Raw genomic sequence first — 25783 nt, forward strand, 5'->3', positions numbered from 1 at the left:
TATAGCTCTTTGATACAGTGAGCTGGTTAGATTATCTGTATATTATTGGAAACTTGAGAGCTTTGGAGATGAAGACTTCATTGAAAAAGTAGAAAAGGGGAGTCAGGCGGTAGTGCAGCGGGTTAAGCGCAAGTGGCGCAAAGAGCAAGGACTGGCGTAAGGATCCTGGTTCAAGCCTGGGCTCCCCACCTGCAGGGGGACGCTTCACAGGCGGTGAAGCAGGTCTGCAGGTGTCTGTCTTTCTCTCCCCCTCTGTCTTCCCCTCCTCTCTCCATTTCTCTCTGTCCTATCCAACAATGACGACATCAATAACAACAACAATAATAATTACAACAACTTACGAAAAAAAAGAAAAAGTAGAAAAGGCTTTTGATTCTGCATTGTAATCAAGAGCCTGTAACCCTTGATGGTGGATATAAAATTGACTTTGTTCAGTCTTTAACTGTATTTCAAAATAAGTGATTGCTGTTTTAAATGAGCAATCCATTTTACATCAGCAACTATGAAGTTCAGTATGCTACAAAGAGCCATAGGCTTATTTGTCTTATTAGGACTTAACTTCCTTGTGTACTCTTGCTATGAAGGAAAAAAAAGAGAATGTTTAGCAAATGATATTGCTTGTCCCAAATGGACTGGATAGTTTCACTTACACCAGTAGAAGTTTGATTTTTATTTGGGTTTCCTCCAGCAAGTATTGCTTCAATATCTCTGGTCATATGGTTTTAATTATACTTTATATATTTTTCCACTGTGCTTTTCACCTCTACTCCTCCACCTGATAGACTGAACTTGTCTGATTTATAATCTGCCCTGGTGAAATATGGCAGCCTCCACAGACACTACAGAGCTAAGGGAAATAGAAAGTTAGAAAAACATATCGCATGGATTTATAATTTCATTACAATGTAAAAGTCTGTTGCTTTTTCCATTTGACATTTTCTTACATTCTTTTGTAAAATATCTAGAAAAGGGAACAAGGTTTAACATGAACAGTTCTGAGAGCTCTTCATATAAGAGAGATATTTTTGTGTTAAAAAAATATAAGTGGCAAAAAGTTTTGTATTTAGAGAGAGGGAGAGGGATAGAGAGATAGAGATAGAGATAGATAGATAGATAGATAGATTGAGCAAATGCTAGCTCATGAGTAAGCCATTTGCAGTTATTTATTTCCTTACTGATCTCATCTGTCTTTCTTCCCGGGGTTTTACATCTTACTCTGTTTTAGGAGGTAAACTGGGGGCTTTAACTGTCCACTCTTTACTGCTTCAGTGTCTTACTTGTGATATGCATGTATATTAAGATCTTGTAGTCTGATGACTAGGAAACTGGAAAACGTTATCAGTGAAAATTGAAATATAAATTTCAGAGTTTGAACTTGTTGATGCCACAGCTTTTGAGAATAGAACAAATGCCTGGAGTATTTGAATGTTCCCCCCTTGAAGAGTAAACTTGATTTGCTGTTTGTGTTTCATTTAGCTCAGGAAAAAAAATGTTTAGTCAGTTTCTTTTTCTTCCTTTATGGTAAATATTACCCCCCCCCCCTTTTTTATTTTAGGGAAGAGACTGCTGTTATTTCTGGCAGTACAGGAAAATGCTTACAAAGAGAGATCAGTTTTTATTGATTATCTTCAAGTATATAATGAAGGAAGGAAACAGGAAGTAAATCTGAGACTTATGAGACTTATGCTTTTCTCTCTTAGCTATTTATAGACCTTCTTCTTCTACTTCTTCTTCTCCTCCTTTGTCTTCTTTTTAATTATATAGAACTAAATGTTCTACTTTACAGAAAACTCAAGAGGAAACGTCATTTCATTGGAGAAATACATATATTAAACATGTATATATATTAAACATATATATATATTTAAAGGGCTTTTTTTTTTTTTCTTCTCATGAACTCTCACTTGGTAAGAGTCACTGACAATATGTTAAGAGTATAATTTATTACTAGCAGTTAGTATGTTTCCATTGCTCAGATCTTGAAAAATAATACTGAGTATAAAACCTAAGAATGGTTTTCTGAGTTGAAATTTCTAAGAAGATGTGAGAGAAATTACAAACCATCACCCAAGATAATAGTAGATTTAGAATTAAAAAGAGAGAGAAGGGGGGTGGGGGCTTCAATTATGGAAAAGGCCTTGCAAAATTTACTAAGTCATTATCATTTAATGTTAAACCAACTGACAGAGTTTGAAAAACAATTCCTCTAGTTATTTATCTCCTAGTTGAGGTTTTGTTCATACAAGCTTAAGTGGTGAGTAATTTGATTTAATGAAATCTTTGGAAAATGGGTGGGTTTCATAAATATTGCAAAATACCAAAGCAATGAGTTCTATGAATTCCGTGGACAGTAGCGCTCTAAGAAATACATCAACACACAATCTGCTGTAAGGCAAATTCCCTTACTAAAATGATTCACCCAGAAGGGTTATGTTTAGCTAAAGTTAGGATTGCTCCAAAAACAACAGGAAGCAGGAGAATGGCAAAGTACAGAGGCATCCTGCTTAACCCTGCCTGCTGTGTCTAGAGTTTGCACATATGGTGTAACATCAGGCAGTAAAACCCCTGCAGTACTTTGGAACTAGTTAAAGGACAAGGTGTCAACCTTAATTTTGAATTGTCTTGCTATGGTTGGTTAGAGGTTAAAATGTCACCAACCAACCAATAGAATAACACAAAACAGGAATGTGAAACATAGGCCTATGTTCCCTGTAGGAAGGATACTTCATGGAATTGGTGACTTCTGATTTGCCTTTGGAAATTTACACATAAAAGTTAATTGTCACCAAATTTGATGCTATTTCTTATTCATATTTTTGTCATAATTGTCTTTAAAACCAGTGTGGGTTGAGTCTGACCTTCCACTGAATTTTCTCACTCATAGGTGGAACTTAAAAACAAGGACAGAGAACTGGGGAGACAGCATAATGGCTATGCAAAAGGCCTTAGGTGCTGAGGTCCCACCATAAACACCATAAACCAGAGCTGAGCTGTGCTCTTGTCTTTTTCTCTGTGCCTTTCTCTTTTTATCTCTCTTTCTTTCTATCTCTCAGCTAAACAAAAATGTGTATTTTTAAAAAGGATACAAGGACAGAAAAGTAAAATACAAAGTAAGTTTGGACTGGGTTTAGGGTATTGCACCAAAGCAAAGGACTCTGAAGAAGGTGGGGAGAAGAAAGGGGGTAGAGAGAATGATAGAATCCTGGCTCATTAAGGTGGAAAAGGACCCAGTTTGGTGGGGCTGGGGTTGAGAGTATTTTGCACATATCTATCATGGGGTGATGAGAAATTGTACTCATGTGCTAAGTGTACTCTAAAGCACTTGTCCCCAGTAAGATAATATAAAAATAAAATAGGCAGTCTGGTGGTAGCACAGTGGGCTAAGTGCAGGTGGTGCAAAGCACAAGGACCGGCTCAAGGATCTTGGTTCAAGCTTCTGGCTCCCCACCTGCAGGGAAGTCGCTTCACAAGTGGTGAAGCAGGTCTGCAGGTGTCTATCTTCCTCTCCCCTTCTCTGTCTTCCCTGCCTTTCTCCGTTTCTTTCTGTCCTATCCAACAACAATGACATAAATAACAACAATAATAACTACAACAATATATAAAACAACAAGGGCAAAAAAAAAGGAATGAATAAATAAATAAATAAATAAAAAGCATATACAGAGCCTTTGAGAAATATGTTGTAAGATTGTTTGCTTGTATACAGTATAATAATGCTACAAGGAGAAAATCTAGGCCTTATTGTTATTTTTTGTTTGTTGAGAATAGTTACTATGCTTTCAAAATATTGCTGTAGCTACTAAGTACTATAGGAGTAATTTTAAAGTTAATAACAAGCTTTGTGATAGATGTATGTGTTAGCAGACTCTCTAATCTACTTGCTCTGTAAAAACCTATGGTTGGCTAGAGCTTAAAATGTCTCTAGGCAACCCATAGAATAACACAAAACAGGAATATTTTGTTAGTCCTTACCTGTCTCAGGGTCTGAACTGGTAGATTTTACCTTATGATGCTGCTGGTGCCATCATGAGGGCCCCCTGAGATAGTCCCAAATTTATTTTCATTCACATTCGGTTGGAGTGTGAGTCACATCAATACAGAAAATAAGTGGATCATGCCATCAGTGGCAAACAACTACCTTTCTCGTTTAGACTCTGATTGTTCTCAGACCCCAGGGAAACCACCTCCTCAACTAATTGCCAGTCAAACACTAATCAAGACAGTAATGATGACAAAGTGTTTCTGGGAGTATCCCTCCCTCTGCGGGCTAAAAGCACCATTGCCATTTTAGCACCTACTCCCTGTGCAGTCCCACCTCTGCTTGTGTTTAGTGGTTCTAGGATGAGAGTTCTGGATGTTCCTTCCCTTGCTCTGCCTTCAGCCTGACCTCATGTGTAACGTGTTACATTACTCTTTTCTTCATATCCAGGCTCTTTGTCAAGTGACAGCTGAGAAATAAGATACATGATGTGTTGGCGTAGTGATGAGCATAATGGCTTATCAGGGACGGTGTCTTAACGGAAAGAATATCGCTTCTGCCAGTCAAGGGGAAAGGACAGAGTTCTCTTAGCTGCTGTTGACGTCACACTTTTGCTGTCACACTAACTTGTCCTACTTCATTCAACTCCCTCTAACCTACAGTGTAATGCCTAGTTGGGTTGTATTGAGTTCTAAGCCAGTGGTTCTCAAACTATAGTGTGCAGCATAGGACTTACAGAAATTTGGGTTCACCCAGGAATTTCTTTGGCAGTAATTTTTAATTTCTGACAAGTTGTCAGATGGTTGGGAGTGGACAATTTAAAAACTATTCTAAGTTAACCACTACACACACACACACACACATACACACACATACATTATGGGACTTATTGTAGATGGGTTTCTTTTTTAAATTTCTTTTTTATTTGTTAAGACAGTGAAACTGAGAGGGGAGGAGGAGAATGAGAGAGAGAAAAAGGAAATACCTGCAGACCTGCGTCACCACTGATAAAGCTACCCCCTGCAGGTGGGCATTGAGGGCTTGAACCCAGGTCCTAGAGCATGGTAATGTATGTGCTCAACAAGATGGCTTTCTTTTAGAACTTATAGTTGTATCACGATCTGGTAAATGTGTCTTTGACAGTAGTATACAGACATCCCACTTTTTAAATCTTGTACTGACTGAATGCATCTTTTTTCTTTTATTCTTGTCACAGAAAATTGTCATCCTGTATTACATACCTGGTGTGTTAAATATACACATTATATAATGTTCATTATATATATTATTTATTTTTTTGGTCATAAAAAAGTTTTTATATCTGAAGAACTGAAAAAAAAGTGTAATCTAATGTAGTTGTAACAAAGTGGATTTTCACTAAGGAATTACTAATTAAAGGACAGGAAGACCATCTTGCAGACCACAAGAGTGGGGCCAAAATACCCTTGGCCAACTCTGTAAAGCCACTTCTGTCTTGGAAAAACACAGTGACTTGGCCAGGCAAGCTTGGTGGAATAAGTCAGCCTGAACTGCTTCTGCTGTCAGGCTTGCAGGGGGCGGGGGGAGGGAGGCTACTCATCAGCTTGACTCAGGGAAAGGCCTCCTGGTCTTCAACATCTCTGGGAAAAAAGATGAAGAATCCTTGCTGGAGAATACTGTTTTCAAGGGGTCACAGACCATACTTTTCATCACAAATTTCAAGGGGTCACAGATCATACTTTTCATCACAAATTTAGGTCCCATGTCCCTTGATAATCAAGAGGAACAGGTTCACAACAGTGTAAATGGGGCTTGCCAGCCAGGATGAAGTGGAAGAGTAGGTCCAGTGTAGACTACCTTCAAGGTCCTCTCTGAACCCTGGTTTTGTTAAAGGTAGGTATGTCAGTGAGTTAACTGATGTGTCATAAAAGTAAATGTTATGAATTTGTGTCTACTAATATTTTTAAATGACACTTTCGAATGATTGTCCTACCCCCCTCTCCTATTTAGTTGCTGGCAGGGTTTTTCAAACTTTTTTCCCTTTATTTATTTAATTTTATTTTTCTTTATTAGGGGATTAATGTTTTACAATCAATAGTAAACACAATAGTTTGTACATGCACCAAACTTTAATTTGGAAAGTTTTTCATTGTTTTTAAACTTTCCTATGAAGCTTCCAAGGACTCTCTTGTCAAGTAATTGACATCAGGTTTTAATAATAATAAAACTATATTTGTATATTCCTATACTGGTCCTTTAATGTGTGGGGAGTTTAAGGTCCTGTCCCAGAGTGTTAGCAGAGCAGGGTGGTGCCCAGGTAAAGAATTTTTACCAAACTCCCCAGAAGTTCTAGACACAGGTGGCCCACATAGCACATTTTTGTGTAATAGGCACCGATTTCTTTTCTTTTTTTTTTTTTTTTACATTAAAACTTAATCTGAAGTTCAGGAGGTTGTAAAGTGGCTAAATCACCAGATTTGCAAGCATAAGATCCTGAGTTTGGTCACTGGCATTGTGCATGTTCGAGTGATTCACTACTTTTGTCTTTATCATAAATAAAGAAATCTTTAAGAAGCCTTATATGGGGGCCAGGTAGTAGTATAGCAGGTTAAGTGCACATGCGCTAAGCGCAAGGACCAGCTCAAGGATCCAGATTAGAGCCCCCGGCTCCCCACCTGCAGGGGCTCGCTCCACAAGCTGTGAAGCAGGTCTGCAGGTGTCTATCTTTCTCTCCCCCTCTCTGTCTTCCTCTCCTCTCTCCATTTTTCTCTGTCTTATCCAACAACGACAGCAATAACAATTATAATAATAACAATAATGGTAAACAATAAGGACAACAAAAGGGGAAAAAATAGCCTCCAGGAGCAGTGGATTCATAGTTCAGGCACTGAGTCCCAGCAATAACCCTGGAGGCAAAAATAAATAAATAAATAAATAAATAAACAAGAGCCTCATATGAGTCTACTATTGAGGAATAGTCATGCAACTAGTAAACTAAGTATAAAATTACCAGTGTCTTTCCATCTGTGGTTGTTTAGGGGGGATGATGTGATATGAGTAGCCATTATGAGAATTACTGTAAGCACAGATCAGGTTCTAACTGTGCCTTCCTTTATATTATAGAGTGGACCTTAAGTGTCAGTGCTGATGATCAGCCACTCAAAAAGCAGAACAAATCTTTTTCACGCTGTATTTAGATGAAAACCATTACAATCTAGCATTCTAAATGCAAACGTTAAAACCTCTTATCATCACCAGGGTGTACTTTGTATCCTTTATCCTGAAACATGTGATGTCTTGGTTTATGTTCAGTGAAGGCCTGGTCAAATTCCAGCTCTCTTTTTTTTTTTTTCTGCCACATGGACTCAGAGTTTTCTTATTTGGAACTACTTGTTTTAGCTGACTAAAATTGTATCTCTGAAGTAAGAGTAATAATGATACACTAGGGAAAGATAGACCTCCCACCTTCTGTACCCCATAAAGAATTTTGGTCCATATCCCATCCCCCTCCCCTGATAGCTTTCCTATTCTTTATCCTTCTGGGAGTATGGGAGTTGTGGTGATGGGAATTTTGTAGAGTTTTGTCCTATTGTTTTTGTCAGTGTTTCCTTTTTATAAATAAAAATTAAAAAAATGTATATATATATATGTATATATATATAAAAGAATTTTGGTCCATATTCCCAGAAGGGTAAATGTTAGGGGAAGATGAACAGAGAGCTCTGATTTCTGATTCTCAGTCCTCCCAGAGAGAGAAGACCGGGCGGGGAAAGGGTGGGTGGGGTGGAAAGGACACGCAGAAGTATTAAGTGTGACTCAGAAAGGAAGAGAAAGAGAAGACAATGCCATAGGAAAAAAATTGGCAAATATAGATAAATATAGATATATAGTTATAGAAATAATAGTTGGGGTCAGGCGGTGACACACCTGGTTAAGCACTCACATTACAGTGTGTAAGGATCCAGGTTCAAGCCCCTGGTCACCACCTGCAGGGGGAAAGCTTCACAAGTGGTGAGGCAGGGCTGCAGGTGTCTCTCTGTCTTTCTCCTTCTCTATCTTCTCATCCACTCTCAATTTCACCCTGTCTTTATCCAATAATAAAAATAATAATAAAAAAAGATGTAATAGTCAACCCTTATCTGTGACCTTGGGAGAACTAATGCAGTTTTCAATGGAGGCAATGGGGACACAGAACTCTGGTGGTGGGAAATGTATGGAATTATGCCCTTGTTATCATATAACTTTGTAAATCAATATGAAACTACTAATACAATATTTGCAAAGAAGAAGAATGATAGGGGCCAGGCAGTGGTACACTTTGTTGAGTGCACACATTAATACGTACAAGGTTTGGGGTTCAGTTCTCTGGTTCCATCTGCAGGGGGAGAAGCTTCACAAGTGGTGAAGCAGTGCTGCAGGCGTTTCTCTTTCTTTTTCTCTTTCTCCTTCCCTAGCTCCCTGTTCCTTCTCAATTTCTCTCTATCCTATTATTTTTTTATTTTTTATTTATAAAAAGGAAACATTGACTAAACCATAGGATAAGAAGGGTACAGCTTTGCACAATTCCCACCACCACAACTCTGTATCCCATCTCCTCCCCTGTTAGCTTTCCTATTCTTTAACCCTTGAGTATGGACCCAAGGTCCTTGTGGGATGCAGAAGGTTGGAGGTCTGGCTTCTGTAATTGCTTCCCCGCTGAACATGGGCATTGACAGGTTGATCCATACTCCCAGCCTGTCTCTCTCTTTCCCTAGTGGGAAAGGGCTCTGGGGAAGCGGAGCTCCAGGACACATTGGTGGGGTTGTCTGTCCAGGGAAGTCTGGTCGGCATGATTCTAGCATCTGGAACCTGGTGGTTGACAAGAGAGTTAACATACAAAGCCAAACAAATTGTTGACTAATCATGGACTTAATGGCTGGAATAGTGTAGATAAAGAGTTGGGGGGGGGGTCCTCCATTTTGTAGATAGCTAGTAGGCATATTTTAGTTAAATTCCAAAGGGCCTGTGGCTATATTAGTTTTTTTTTTTCTTTTTTTTTTTCCCCCTGAGCCTGAAATCTGACATGCAGGTGGATCCAAGTTATTGTCTGGGAGATGATGTCATGGCTGGAAAAAGGACCAGAAAGCTGGATCAGGGAAGAGAGTAGCTCCCAAATATAGGAAAGGTGTATAAGTATTGTTGACTGTAAACCCCATCGATTTGATGTGATCTGGGGCCCATAATTAGCTTAGGAGCCTATGTGATCTTTGCATCCCTCTAGATCTGAGCTCACATTCTGTGGTCATGAGTAGGAACATTCCATGCTGCCCCAATATAGACCCATCTTCCTCAGGTGTAGCATAGAGTATGTTTTCCATCCTCCCTTCAGAGGATGGAACATTCTCTACCATTGTTGATCCAGGCTGAGGGCAAGATCCTATGGGGGCCCACAAAGGGGTCTATTGTGTTGTTCCTGATAGAAATGACTGGTAACAATGGAGAGAGGGATTTATTTGAGGTCTAGGCCCATCATGTCTGTTTGGGAATCTCAAGACTCCCCGAATAGGGCCCCAGCTGATGGGGTGACCTGATAGTGACTAAAGAGTCATTGTTAAAGTATGCCAGTCTCTTGCCCTTATTCAGCTTTTGCTGTCTTGCTTTGCTAAGGTTAGTTTTGGAGTGAGTGAGAGAACTGTAATAGAAGTAGGTGAGGAGGGGATCTAAGTCTAAGTAGACACTATTTCATTATGAACTTGATACTGACTCACTACAGTATTTTTGCCCTAATTTATGGATCCATGTGAACATATGCTCTATCTTATGGGACCTGATCTATATCTAGGTTTTGGGACTTTGTTCAGAAGTGAACCTCCTGGAATGGAATTAGAGAATACCATGAAAGAAAAGTCTCACCCAAGTAATGAGGGTGAAGGTTTGGTATTCTATGGCTGACGTCTGTCTCTGGACACAGTCTGAAGTGAAGCATGCTGAGATGGTACTCATTGCGTTGATTAGGTTGGGATCGGCGAATGCAATATCATTTGGTATGACTTGCAGGAAAGTGAGCCCCATCCCAGAGGTTCTAGAACTGGGGGAAATATAGGCTCTATAATGGAAGTGGGAGGTTCCTGCTGTCTTAGTGTTTAAGAAGACAATAGCTAGTTATTGCTATAATCACATTGTTTGGCAATTGGGTTAACTTTGAAAAATCCCTTTGTTAGGATTTGCTGTATCTGTATATGCACACCATCACCATATTTTATGTCCTTTGAAATTATTTGTATATAGCTATACCACTGGTTGCTTCTGTTCTCCCTGGACTAAGCTTTTAAGAGAGTCAACATATCAAAGACTTAGCCTATGTATTAAAAAGACTCTGTGCTTTAAAAAGTTTGAGGCATTCAATCAGTTTTCCCCCTCTCATATTACTTAAATAGTGATTTATATGACTACAGATTAATAGGAGTGTACATAAACACCATTGCCACCACCAAAAGACTGTGTTCGATCCCATCTCCCCCCCACCCCATGAATCTGAATATCCACCCTCACCCTCAACCCAGGGTTTTTACTTTGGTGCCCTACTACAAATTTAGTCAGCTCCTGCTTTGAGTTTTCCTTTTTGTTCTTCTTTCTCAACTTTTGTTTATGAGTGGGATCATCCCATACTCATCTTTTATCTTTCTGACTTAACTCACTTTAAAAAAAAAAAGATGAAGAAGTATAAGGGGAAGAAAAATAAAAATGGCTGTGGCTTCATTATGCAGGCACTGAGCCACAGTGATAGCCCTGGTTGCAATAAAAAAGCAATAATAATAATAATTCTTTAAAAAATGGTGGAATTAAAGAGCTATATCCACTGCACCTGGGCTTATCCTCTTAGCAGCTCTGCAATGTTTCCCCCTAGATTGATTTTAATTGTTGTCTTTGACATAGCCCCAGTCTTCATTGACTTGATGTGGAGTAGTCTTCCTTAGAGAGCCATTTGCTTTTTACTTATGGAATTCACTTTGTTAGCACCAGTTAATACAGCTATGGATAGACAGCTGCTTCTGAAGCCAAGGCCAGATCAGGTTAGCTCTGTTACAAAGATCTGTTGTTCCTCTCAGAGAAAACCAACCGAGGAATGTGAATCCATAGCATTTTTATAAGAGAAATCTCAAGACACATGCTTGAGAGCTTGATATCATTCTCTATAGCATCGCAAGATGCTATACAATTTGTGCAACACACCACACAGTCTTCATTGTTATGCTGTCTGCACTTGAACAGCCGGAGAGCTTGACAAGAGTGTCTCATTGAAGACAGTGGTGCTAATCAGAAAGAATAATGGCCTCAAGTTCAAAAACATTTATTTTTGTATGTCATTAGAATTCACTTTTTTTTTTTTTTTCCTGTTAAGGTATCACTCTCAAGTATACTCTCATGATTCTTAGGTACGCTAATAGATGTTAGCCAGAAAAAGCAAAATAGCCTTGGGACCAAATCTATTTGAGAAGCTCTTGGCTATGTAAAGTAATAAGTTTCATTTCAGAAAAATTAGACCTTTAATGTGATGATGCCTACTCTCAATCTCCTTGGGAGAATGGGAGGGTATAAAGCTAAGTGTTTTCCTTTTTCTTCCCCCCCCCTTTTTTTTTTTTTTTTACTAGAGAGGACAGAGAGAAATTGAGAGAGGAAAGGGAGATAGGAGAGTAAGATACCTGCAGTCTTGCTTCATCACTTGTGAAGCGGACCCCCTGCAGGTAGGGAGCAGGAACTTGAACCCAGGTCCTTATGCTTGGTAATATGTGCACTTAGCTGGATGTGCCATCGCCCAGTCCCATATTAAGTGTTTTTCTAACTAACCTGGGCTTGGCATCTTCAAGTGGGTAGTGATCTATACAACATTTTGTTCTCATTTCACCTCAGCGAGGCCAGTAATTTATCTACATATCTGTATTAATATACTAATTTTTAAAAATGTTTATTTTTTAGAGAGACATAAATTGAAAGGGAAAGAAGGAGAGAGAGAGAGAAAGAGAGTGAGAGAAAGAGATAGATGAGAGATAGTTGCAGCCCTGCTTCACCACATGAAGCTTTCCCCCTGCAGATGAGGACCAGGGACTTGAACCCAGATTCTTATGCATGGTAGTGAGTGAGCTCAATATGATGTTCCACCACCTGGCCTCCATTTTATATTTCTGTAAAGGAGAACACTGAACTTAAAATGGATTACTAGAAGAGAGAGATATGAACTCAGAACCTCAGCAATGCAAGTCCTGTACTCTGCCACTGAGCTACCTCCTCAACCACAAGAACAGAATTAGGAACTTACAATCTTAGGTGATACTTGAGCTGTGAATACTATCACAATAATATTTAAGTTTTAATGAAAAGTGTGGGTATGGTTTTAAATACACATAGATGTAAACCTATTCACTTAAAATGTTATAATACTGTAAGTCATTGTAAGATTAGTACTAAAATTAAATATTTATGGGTGGGGGGTAGGTAGCATAATGGTTATGCAAAAAGACTCTCATGGCCTGAGGCTCCAGAGTTCCAGGTTCAGTCCCTAGCACCATTATAAGCAGAGCTGAGCGGTGCTCTGGTAGAAATATATATATTTAAATATATATACATGAAAAATACATATATATATGCAAAAATATTTGCAATTAAAAAGAGAAATTCTAGTATTTTATGTGGAATTCAGAGTTTCTGACCATGATGACTAATAAACATCTTAGTATAAGTGAATAATTGTATTATTCCTTTGGTCTTCAGTTTATGCTTATAGCACCATAGAACCACATGTAGTAATATGATATAGCAACTTTTTGCCAATTTTCAAAGATTAAAGGTTAGTTTTAATACTGTGAAATGTAGAACAAAGGCCACTAAGGAAAATGCCAAGCTATCTTCCCAAAGCAAACATGCTGTCTAAAAAGTTACTCAGCAGAATTTTATCTTTCATTTTTTGCATTCAAGCCAAATTTTCTAGTGTATCCCAATGTTAGAAACATTTATAGTAATTCTTTGTTCAAGGTAATGATATTATTTATTCCAGAAGACATTCTCTTTATTCTAGATTTTCCTTATTCATTAATTGATAAGGAGCGAAAGAGAGCCTGATCATTACTTTGCTATATGCCAGGGACTCTCTCTCTCTGTCTTTCACTAAAATTAAATATTAAAAGACAATTCTCTTTTTTATCAATAATCCCATTTATGATATTTTGTATTCAACTGAAATAGAACAAAAGCTAAAAATGTTTATCTGGGACCAGAAAAGACCTAGAATTGCTAAAACAATCATGAGAAGAAAGAACAGAACTGAAGGCATCACACTCCCAGATCTCAAACTGTATTACAGGGTCATTATAATAAAAAATGCTTGGTACAAGAATATAAATAGATACACTGACCAGTGGAGTAGAATTGAGAGCCCAGAAGTAAGCCCTCACACCTGTGCACATCTACTTTTTGATAAAGGTGGCCAGACTATTAAATGGGGAAAGGGGAGTCTCTTTAACAAATGGTGCTAGAAAAAAATGGGTTGAAACTGCAGAAGAATTAAACTGAACCACTATATTTCACTGAACACAAAAGTAAATAAATTCCAGGTGGATCAAGGACTTGGATGTTAGACCAGAAACTATCAAATACTTAGAGGAAAATATTGGCAGAACTCTTTTCCATATAAATTTTATTTTACTATTATTTTTTAAATAAATTTTTATGTTTATTTATTTTCCTTTTTGTTGCTCTTATTGTTTTTTATTCTTGTTTTTATTGATGTTGTCATTGTTAGGACAGAGAGAAATGGAGAGAGGAGGAGAAGACAGGTGGGGAGGGAAAGATAGACACCTGCAGACCTGCTTCACCGCCTGTGAAGTGACTCCCTTGCAGGCAGGGAGCAGGGCTCTAACCAGGATCCTTACTAGGTCCTTGCGTTTTATGCCACATGTGTTTAACATGCCCAACCACCCCATATAAATTTTAAAGACATCTTCAATGAAACAAATCCAATTACAAAGAATTTTGTAGTCTTTTGGAGAAAACCAGTGTGTGAGTTTTAACTACAGTTCAAGTGAGATGCTCACCAGCTTCACACAGTATTTTTTTTTTTAATTTCTTTATTGGGGAATTAATGTTTTACATTTGACAGTAAATACAAAAGTTTGTACATGCATAACATTTCTCAGTTTTCCATATAACAATACAACCCCCACTAGGTCCTCTGGAGGACCTGTATTCTCCCCCCACCCCCACCGCAGAGTCTTTTACTTTGGTGCAAAACACCAATTCCAGCTCAGGTTCTACTTGTGATTTCTCTTCTGGTCTTGTTTTTCAACTTCTGCCTGAGAGCTCACACAGTATTCTGATCACTTTCTATTCTGCCCTTGTCCTATAAGACTGTGTATAACATGAAACTACATTTCCCAGAAGTCCTGACTCCTGACATGTGGATAGACTCAGCTACTGGGAGACTCTTGGAAGACGGATGAAGCCAAGGTATTTTTCTCTCTCTAACTATTCTTGGGAAGTAGCTTTTCAAAAACTATTACTCTTGCTGGAAATCCTCATGGCCTCAGCTCCCATCCTATGCCACTATTCTGACCCTGCTTTGACCAGTCACTGGTAACACCATCTTTTCCAGTATCACTTCCATCTGATGGATGGTTGCAATATTTGGCTATTGCCAATTTCTAGGTAGTCTCTTTACCCTCTGTTTGGTTTTTAAGCTTTTTATGTTACCCTTATAACCAATTTCCTGCATTTAATTAAATTCTCTGTACTTGAAATACCTAGAATGGTTTTTGCCTCCTTGATTGAATCCTGGCTGAAATATAATATGTTACATAACTCAAGTTCTTATTTAAGCCAACTTGGCAGACTATGTCATCCTGTGAACTTTTTGGCATTTCAGGTGAATAGACAAATATTTAATCTAGGAATAGCCAGGGCTCATTGATGTTTTAACAAAATGCTATAAGAAGACAGGTGAGGAAGTGCCTTTCTGTCTGGCGAGGCTTTGGGAAGATTTGTTGCAGACTTGCTAGTTGAATCAAATCTGGAGAGAAAGATTCCCTGAACTACTGGGCAAGTTCTCAAAGACCTTTGTATGAATTTTGATATGAGTTTACTAAGTGTCTTACTCTAAGGTACTCAGGGTACTCAGGATGATGTGACAAGGAAAACAATGATGGGGCCAGGAAGGGGCAGGTTGTAACACTGTTGTCCTCTTCGTGCATAGGATTCTATTCTTAAATAAACTGAAGCTTTTGAGTAGTTGTGGGTAAAATTACTATTGGTAAAGAATCCCAGAGAGTCCCAAACAGAATTAACCCAGACATTAAAGGCACCAAGACACATTTTAGTTAAAATGGAAAGGAGTAAAGATAAAGAAAGGATCCCGAAGGTTGCAAGAGAAAAAACAGAAAATCACATGAAGGAAAACCTATAAGATTATTAGCAGACTTTTCTACACAAACTCTAAAAGCCAGAAGAGAATGGCAAGATATCTGTTAAACACTGAATGAAAAAAGGTTTTCAGCCAAGAATAGTATATCCTGCTAGAGTGTCTTTCAGAATAGATGGATAGATGTAATTGCTATAGGAATTACATAATCTAGTAGCAATGAAAGTCAGTCTTAGGAAACAACCAAAGCCCAGGAAAGGTAGTAAGAGGTATTCTTAGAGATAGTAAGAATAAAGAGAGAAGGATTTCAGAGATATTTCTCAAGTAAGGGCAAACAGATATTGTGGCTTCTACTTGCAGATGAATAGATGAGTGAATAAATGTTTTAGTAAATGTATATCCTTTCTATAATGAAACGGACAAAACCAACCCCTCTGGTTCTTAGAACATGAAAAAAGAAAATGTGACTTATAAGCAGCTCTAGTTTTGCTTATTTTGATTATATATATATATATATATATATTGCTTCTAGGGTTATTGTTTGGGCTTGGTGCCTGCACTACAAATCCATTGCTCCTGTGATCTTTTTTTTTTTTTTTTATTCTTTTGAGTAGGACAAAGAGAAATTGAGAGAGGAGGGAGAGCTATAGAGGGAGAGAGACAGAGAGATACCTGCAGACCTACTTCACCACTAGTGAAGTGATCCTATTGCAGGTAGGGAGCTGGGAGCATGAATCAGGATCCTTGCATGGGTCCTTTTATTTCGTACTATGTGTGTTTATCTGGTGCGCCACCATCCAGCCCCCTTGATAACATCTTAAAAAGTAACAAAGATGGCTGTGATCATAACTTGTAGGTGCAACTTACTGTTCAGATTTACAGTGTGTGGTGGTCTCTTACTTTTAGAATTGTGTGTGAAGGATATTGACTGCTCAGTATACCTGAGAAGCTTCAAGATGAGTATTTTGATAACAGTTAAAGTAATTGTCTGTGCCATTGAACTTCACTAAGTTCTCATAAGCTGACATTTTCCTTTTCTTTCTCTGAAAATGCAGGAAATAATGTCTTCATTAAAAATAAGCAGATGTAAGGTTAATTTTATACCACTAATTTCCACAAACACTATCACATTTCAAGTATACCTTTATTTAAAGGGAAATCAATGTTCTTATCATCAATGTATTTACAATTGGAAACTTGTTAGTTGCATATAGCAAATGAACCTTTTAGTTTTAGAGACCTAAAATTGTTATTATGGCTTATGTTAATTGTGTCACTACTGCTTACTAGGTCAAGAAAGAAAGGAAACTAGTTATTTCTTGAAAATTACCTATGAGTTTATAGTATCTATGTTTTGCTTTATTTATTTATTTATTTATTTATTTATTTATTTTTTGCCTCCAGGGTTGGTGCCTACGCTATGTATCCACCTCTCCTGGTGGTCATTTTTTTTTCCATTTTATTTGTTAGGACAGAGAGAAATTAAGAGAAAAGGGACAAATATATATATATGTATCTGCAGACCTGCTTCATTACTCATGAAGTGGACCCCCTGCATGTGAAGAGCGGGGGGGGGGGGGTTTGAACCTGGATTCTTGCATACAACCCAGCATTCCTCATTAAGTGTGCTTAACCAGGTGTGCCACCGCCCTACTCCGTGTCTGTGATTTAAAAATTTTTTAATATTTATTCTCTTTTGTTGCCCTTGTTTTTTTATTGTTGTAGTTATTATTATTGTTGCTATTGATGTTGTTGTTGTTGGACAGAGAGAAATGGAGAGAGGAGGGGAAGACAGAGACGGGGAAAGAAAGACACCTGCAGACCTGCTTCACCACCTGTGAAGTGAATCCCCTGCAGGTGGGGAGCCTGGGACTCTAACCTGGATCCTCAGGCGGTCCTAGTGCTTTGTGCCACGTGCACTTAACCTGTTGTGCTATCGCCTGACTCCCCATGTCTGTGGTTTTTATCTGTGTTCCATGAGTCAATTGCTTTGAAGTCTATGAGATTTGAAGTATGTTTTTATCTTTCCAGTGTGATTTATAGTTTCTGTATGGTTGTCACATCAAATCTTTTTTTGGGGGAGGGGAATGTGCCTTCCAGTACTAAAATGGTGTGAATCTGTGATCATGTCTAATCCTCATTGATACAGTGCTTCTTGTTGAGAGCTTTGTGTGTGGGGCATGCTATTCTTAGGTATTTTTGTGAGTTTATCCCTGTGAATGTCAATCACTACTCTAAAAGGCAGGCCTCTGATGTTCTATGATGAGTTTGTCTTAATATACATTCCATATAGATGGTAGGTTGCACTTACTGACATCAGCTGGCTGGGATTGGGCATTTGTAGGAAGCCTTGTGTTTCTTGCAGAATGCTGGCAGTCCAGCTATGTTATGGGAAAGGGGGTGACACACAGTTGGAGTGATTTTCTCATTCTTGACAATGATTGATCACTATAAGAATTCAAGTCCCAGGTTAGCAAAATAACTCACTTGGATAGTGTGCTGCTTTGCTGTGCACATGACCCAGGTTTGAACTTGACCCTCACTGCATTGAAAGAAGCTTCGGTGCTGTAGTCTCATTCACAGAGCTCGCCCTGTCTGTCTGTCTGTCTGCCCGCCTATCTCTCTCTCTTTCTCTCTCTGTCTGTTTGTATATAAACCAAAATTGAATTCTAGTCCCCTTCACCCATTACATTTCCTTTTCTGCTCTGCGTGCACAGATATCTTGAATCAGAACATAAGAGTTTGCATGTTCTCTTCTGTAAGGGAAATGCAGTGGATCACTACTTTCTACGGTTTTATGAATGGTAGGGCAGTGTATTTCTCATTTGAGTTGTATTATTTCCTCTAAATGGGAAATTGTAATCTTTAGCTATTAAGACAGTTCCTTCATCATCTCTACAGTTATTTATAAGTAATCAGGAATTAATTCTAATGATACTCTGAGGAAGAATATCAATTTTAGCCTTAAGGGAAGTTTTGCTGGTATTTACAAATCTTTGAAGTGTAGGCATACTGGATGCAACCACATGAAAAAAAAAGACCGAATATTGATGTCATCTCTTTCATTTATTTAGCAACTGATTTTTATACATCTACTAGATTCCAGACTTAGTTCTTTGCAGTAGATACAGAATGCTGACTAGAAAGTTAGGGTTCTTGTTTATGTACCATTTCAGAGAGATGAATATAAATTATGTATTGCTCCAAGTGAATGTCAGGTTAAAGGTGTGGTGTTGGGAAGTGAAGACACATCATGCTTTGGATAAAATGGACTTTCAAGGATCATTTTCCTGACGGTGTCAAGTTTGAGCAAAGACCTTCATCACTCTGGAGAGAGAGGGGACATTTTCCCAGTGAGGAACCACCAGGGACAAGCTTCAAATATGAGAAGTTGTAAGCAGGCAGATGGCTGTGGGGGGCTACTGGAACAGAAAATGTGAGAGGGTAGGGCAGGAAGATGGAGCTGAAGAGGAAAGCAGATGTCAGGAGTCTATTTAGTATCCAGTTAGAATCCTCACATTAGAAGCCTCTAAAGAGAAGTTTGAGCAGGGAGGATCTATTTGTTCCTGTATCTGCTCACATGAGAAGTATATACATTTAACCAAATTGCTGGAGGTAATATTGAGAGGTAGTATGAACATAGGAATACACAGATCTTTTTGGATGGATGTGTTTAGTTCCTTAATATATATACCCAGGGGTAGAATTACAGGGCCATAGGGTAAGTTTATTTCTAGCCTTCTGAGGGTTTTCCAGACTTCTCTCCACAGGGGTTGGACTGATTTATGTTCCCACCAGCCATAACCAAAACCTGGAAGCAACCTGGGTGTTCAACAACAGATGAGTGGATGAGAAATTTACAGTATATATACACAATGGAATACTTCTCAACTAATAAAAACGATGAATTAATCTTCACCTCATCTTGGATGGAGTTTGAAGGAATCATGTTGAGATAAACCAGAAAATAGAAGGATGAATGTGGGATGAGCTCATTCATAGAAGCTGAGAAATAAGAACAGAAGGGGAAGCACAAAGGAGAACTTGGAGTGAATTTAGTGTACTGCACCAAAGTAAAAGGACTGGTATGTGTGTGGGAGCAGTTTTCAGGTTCTGGGGCACAATGGTGGAGGAGGACCCAGGTGGGGGGGTAGAGTGTTTTGCAGAAAATTCAGAAATTTTACATGTATATTTACTATGGACTGTAAACAATCCATCCCTCTAAATTTTTTTTTTTTTAAATAAAAGAGGTAGTTGGCTGAAAAACACCTGAATTATTTCATTTCTTTCAGTTCCAGTCATATAACTATTACTATATCTTGACAAGAGAAAATGTCACTATATTTCTCTTGAGCATTACTTGAGTGTGTAGATAACACTGAGAGAGTGGAGAGTGCTAAATTCCAGTCTGCCTTACTTAGTATAATGTGATCTTTTTAAGAAGGCACTGGGGGCCAGGCAGTGGTGCACCCAGTTAAGTGTACTTGTTACCAAGCGCAAGGACCTGTATTTGAGCCTCTGCTCTGCACCAGCAGGGGCTACTTCACAAGTGGTGAAGAAGGTATGCAGGTATCTCTCTGTCTCTCTTCGTCTCTCTCCTCCCTTCTCAATTCCTCTCCGTCCTATCAAGAATAATAGAAAGGGGGAAAAATGGCCTCTGGGAGCAGTAAATTTGTGGTGCTGGCATTAATAAAAATTAAAAAAATAGGAAGAGGAGGAAGAAGCAGCAGCTACTGCATGTGTGTTTTAAGGAAGTTTAATTTCACAGCTATTGATCAGCTTCTCTCATTTATTAAGTTTGTGCTGGTTACTGACTTAAATATGATTATGTGTCTGACTTTAAGAGCCTCACAGTCTAGTATGAGACAACTGTAATGGCATGTGCTTGTACTACTGAGAGAGTTTATCTGGTTGGTGTTCCTTTAGCTCCTGTGAAGTGTACATATATAGATTAGCTTTTACACATCTCAGCCAGACTCAGCTGTAGGTTGCAGGGATAGCCTGAGGGTGCTTCTTCCTGAGCACGTGCTCTCTGGGTTGGAGAGAACTCGACTGGAGCCATCCTAGGCTGCTGGGTGGGAGAGGGATCAGGAACTCGTGTCAGGCTAGTATCGAAGGAGAGAGACTCTGGGACTCGTGGAGCCAGAAGGCAATCCAATGTGTTTAATCAGAAAAGAATCTGTATTTATACTAGCCAAGAAGGAAATAGTAGGGTGGAAAACAGGATGTGATGAAGAGAGGGTGGATCGAGAAGAGAGTACAAACCAGCAGGAATTAAAAGGTGGAAAACAAGGTGTAAGTAGGAGAGGGGGCAGAGCGAAAAGAGAGTGCAAACCAGTGGGATTAAACCAATGCCCTGCAGGGTCTCAGGTAAAACAGTGATTATGTAAATAGACCACATGTTAAGCAGTGGAGCAGGGGGGAGCTGGTGTACTGCCCAACAGTAGGTGTGCTTATTCTTTTCTCTGAATTGACTGTGCTAACCATTGAGAAAGCCAAAAGAAAAACAAAAGCCATGCAGAAGGGCTGGAATGTTTTGCTCCAAACCAATGCCCTTCATAAAATGTTTTCCCATTTATTGGGGGTTCAGCCGAAACAGCCACGTGGTCATTGGATCGCAGTTGTCTGCTCTGCTTTGCAGGACTAGCTCTGCCTTGTTTGCTTTATTTCCCTGACTTGTCCAGTTCACCAGCATTAAGCAGACCTCACTGGATTTCACTGTGGTTTTTCTGTCCCCTCTGTATGGGGGATACAGTGAGGTTCTGAAATTTGGGAGACATGGAAGATGTGGTAAAAATGGAGTAAAAACAAATGATTTGGCAGTTGATCATCTTTGGTGATACTGAGCCCTGGTGGCAGCTCTTGGTGTTCATCTCTGTGTTTCCTACAAAGAGGAAGTTGCTTATGAAGAATGGATGTCTACAGGAGGCACAGGCTGTGAGTTAAGATAGTGAGTTCCATCTTGGATTTCATGGTTCAAGTTCTGGGGGGACTTCAAGAGTGTAATTAGTAATATAGGCAGAGTACAACTGAGAAGGATCTGGGCTAAGTACACAGAATTAAGAAAATCTTATCTTAAAACCCTTTATATACTCTTTTAAAAATATTTAATGTTATTGATTTGCTGGATAGAGACAGAAAGAAATTGATAGGAAATTGATTGTGAAGCTTCCCACCCTGCAGGTGGGGACAAAGAGTTTGAACTTAAGTCAACCTGCAATGTAATATATGTGTTCTTCTGGATATGCCACTGCCCAATCCCATTTTATTTACTCTTAAAGGAGACTTGGATTTAAATACTGAAATTTTCTTTTACCAATTGGCTATCTGGTTCAGAGGCAAGCTCTTGGGTATGCCTAAGTTAACCATCAATTCTCAGTCATTCTTTGGACGATGCTTGCTACTGTGCTGGTAGGCCAGGATTATGGAGAGGTGTGTAATCTATAGGACTGGACTTTATTTTTTCTGGAATGGGTTGCCAAAAACAAACAAACAGCCCAAAGTAGGAAAAAGGTCATTTTGTAAGATGTTCCCTCACACCTGTAAGAGTTTGGAAATGATCATGTAGTGGATAAGTACAGATATGACAGATGAGTATTTTAACCTTTTTGAGGGGTGGGGTCTCATGCATAAAGATGACACATTATTTTGACCCCTGTGTAGAAGAAAATCAGTTCATTTATCTCACCCACCCACTGGTGTCTATCCTGATTATAGCCTCCTGGTCGGTACCATTTAAAATTCAATTTGGCTGCCTGTGCCCTGGGTACCCAGTAGGTTTCATTAAATTACACAGCAGTGAGCTCTTCTTCCCTGTGTGGCATTTTTTTTTTAACGCACATTTAACTTCAGTGTAATTTCAGACAGTTTTGCACTATGTGGAGTGCTTTTTTTAACCACAGTAATCTTGCAGGTCAGTTAGTGTAGATTTAGTAACCAGAGTCTGATGAGATTTTTGAGACAGTGGAAAATATTGGTAGAGAGAGCATTTTTATCTTGACACTCCCTATTTAGCTTGTTAGACCTGTAAATTGTGGCAGATGGTTTTCAGAGCATTGCTTACAGACCAAGAAGATGAGGTTCACAGCATTTTCTTCCCCACAGAGGCTGCTTTAGAATTTTACATTCAGTTAGTCAAAGAAAAAACTGATTCTCTGAGACTACAGATAAAATCAAGTCTTTTTTTTTTCTTTTTGTATTAAAAAATCTTAAAGTATGGACTTCTGGCCATGTGTTGACATTAGTCTGTGGCATATGTAAAACAAAGTGAACAGAATCTAGACAGGGTTTAACCTAATTAGTTATCAGCTTCATGTTTCTGGGCAAGTTGCTGACTGATACAGTAAGTTTTAGTTTCTTCCGGTTTCTAGTAATATAAATTATTTATTCTTGTCAAAAATTAAAATATTTTATTTATTTGTTTATTGACTAGAGACAGAAATCAAGAAGGGAAGGGGAAAAAGTAAGAGACACCGGCATCACTGCAAGGAACCCAGGTCCTTGCACTTTGTAACATGTGCAATCTACCTGATGCATCACTACCCAGCTCCATTTATTTATTACATATTATTATTATTTTACCATAGCATTGCCCATTTCTGACTTATAGTAATACAGGGACTGAATCTGGGCCTTCAGAGCCTCAGATATGAAAGTCTTTTGCATAACCACGGTGCTGTCTCCCCAGCAACTCACCAGGTTGTTATGAAGTTGAAATACATGCCAGTAATTTTGCAGTCCTTGTGAAGAAGAGTCTGGGGAGATAGAGGTAGCACACCAGATTTTCATACCTGAGGCCTGAAAGGTCGAAGGTTCAATCACCAGCAGTACCATATATGTCAGAGCTGAGAAGTGCTCTCGTCTGACTTTCTAATGAAAATAAACAACTTAAATATTTTTTGAGGTTGATTCTCAATAAATAGTTATTGTCACAAATAGTGTTCATTTCATTTAAAATATGGTCAGTGTATGTCATTCATTATGTAAATATTTGTGGAATCTTGCTCTGCTAAGTAATATGCTAGATGCCAGGGGGATAAAGTAATGGACGGATACAGACTTAGAAAGAACTGTAAAGGGGCCGGGTGGTGGTGCACCTGATTGAGTGCACATGTTACATGCACAAGGATCCTGGTTTGAGCCCCGAGTCCCCACCTGCAGAGGGAAAGCTTTGCAAGTGGTAAAGCAGTGCTGCAGGTATCCCTCTGTCTCTCTCCCTCTCTGTCACCCCCTTCCCTCTCAGTTTCTGGCAGTCTCTATCCAATAAATAAATAAAGGTAATTTAAGAAAAAAAAAAGAAAGAAAGAACTGTAAAGAAAGATCTGTAAGGAGGAAGTCGGGTGGTAGTGCAGCGGATTAAGCGCAGGTGGCGCAAAGCACAAGGATCTTGGTTTGAGCCTCCGGCTCCCCACCTGCAAGGGAGTCGCTTCACAGGCTGTGAAGCAGGTCTGCAGATGTCTATCTTTCTCTCCCCCACTCTGTCTTCCCTCTTCTCTCCATTTCTCTCTGTACTATCCAACAACAACAATATCAATAACAACAACAATAATAACTACAACAATAAAACAACAAGGGCAACCAAAGGGAATAAATAAATATTTTTTAAAAAGGAAAGACCTGATAAGGTAAGAACTTTGGTTATATTTTCATCTACCTTTAGTTTAATTTTGTACCTTACTGTATTTTCTCAGGAAGTTTCTCAGTTGGCAATATTCTTACTTAGTGTTGATTTGTTATCCAGACCTAGTAAGTACACTTTGTTACTTACTGTATTTCACCACAGATTTAATTTGCACTGGGATGTAGATAGATGATCTAGAGTGCTATTCTCAATGTCTGTACATTTTTTTCCCTTGCATATGCTCCCATAGTACAGTTTTTCTCCAGCATAGTAATATATAATATATAATATATATATAATATATATATATATCATCTGTAGCATTTATGCAGTCCATTCTTCTAGCCATCCATCTCTCCTCCTATGTACTCCCATGTATTTATAGCTTGATTACTACCTGTCCATGTTTTTATCTCTTTTGAATAACTTGAAGACCATTTGAAAGTAAAATTAGTCCTTCAGAGTTCCAAGTCAACCAATGTTAGCTCCATCTCATAACCTACAAAATGTTTTTTTTCTCACTTACTTCTAAAATCTTGCTGTGGTTGTGTGCTTGAAACAGTGACAGTTACTGTAGAAAATAAAAGAAGCGAATATAATGCAGGGTTCTGACCTCCAGAGTTTATAAATTCATGGTTTTGGCCAGTTGACTCTTTCCCTCCAGAGGATATAATTGCTATTCTACCAGTGATATGCTTCAGGATGGTGCTATACAGCTAAATTGTTATTTTATCTTCACAAAATGAACCTTGCCAGTGATATTTGCAGGTGTATGTTGAAATGATGTTCTGTAAGATTAGAGCTCAACTCGGGTTTTTTTGAGCTCTCATTTCTCATCCTTAGGGGCTGAGCAAAATAAAAGGAAAATAATGCCTTTGATGGTTGTATATAATCTTTATAAAAATTGCACTAAGTACATTGTAGGAGGAAGATAAAGTATTTTTAGTTGAAGTTAGAGATGGAACAGCAGAACATACTGTGAAAACCACACATGAATGAGAAACAGCATTGTCTTAAAAATATCCTGAGATGGTTAAGGTAATATGTAATTATATATAATTAAAGCATGTCTCTGGAACATGACCTCTGGGTGTTTGTGGCCATTTAAAGAGCCAGCTGATGTTAAATATTGCTCTCTCTAGATCTCCTGGTGCACTCTCACAATAGTTTCAAATGGTTCAAAGGACTCATACTAGGTGTCAAATGCCTGTAATTAATCTGAGATACCTTCCTCCCACCAATACCCATCCTCATGTTGCCCCCAGCGTTAATCTTGTCTGTGATCCCCAGTCTTCATGTTCAAAATCCTTCCATTGTTCATTCCCTCCAATATGAAGAACACACCACTGATGGTCTATAGTTTTCTCTCAAGTCCCATTTGCCATTTTACCAACCCTTGATATCCTTCCTTTGGGCTCCACATAGAGCCAACTGAGTTTCCTTCCTTCCTTCCTTCCTTCCTTCCTTCCTTCCTTCCTTCCTTCCTTCCTTCCTTCCTTCTTTCCTTCCTCCCTCCCTCCCTCCCTCCCTCCCTCCCTCCCTTCCTTCCTTCCTTTTTAATATTTTCATCTATTTATTGGATAGAGATAGAGAGAAATTGAGAGGGGAGGGGGGATAGAGAGGGAGAAGCACAGAGGGACACTGATAGGCCTGCTTCACCACTCATGAAGCTTTCCCTCTGTAGGTGGGGACCAGGGGTTTGAACCTGGGTCTTTGTGCACTGTAATGTGAGTGCTTAACCAAGTACGCCACCACCTATCCACCCCAACCCCCAGTTTTGTTTCATGTGCATCATCTCCACAGTCTGAAATCTATGCTT

General features: G+C 38.9%; 1 protein-coding gene across 7 annotated transcripts in view; it reads left to right on the plus strand.

The window, feature by feature from the left end:
- The window catches only part of LHFPL6 (LHFPL tetraspan subfamily member 6), a 294740-nt gene that overhangs the window by 34789 nt on the left and 234168 nt on the right, over positions 1-25783 (plus strand). The window lies entirely within an intron of this gene.

Source organism: Erinaceus europaeus, chromosome 7 (genome assembly GCF_950295315.1).
Source record: "Erinaceus europaeus chromosome 7, mEriEur2.1, whole genome shotgun sequence".
NCBI classification, from domain to species: domain Eukaryota; kingdom Metazoa; phylum Chordata; class Mammalia; order Eulipotyphla; family Erinaceidae; genus Erinaceus; species Erinaceus europaeus.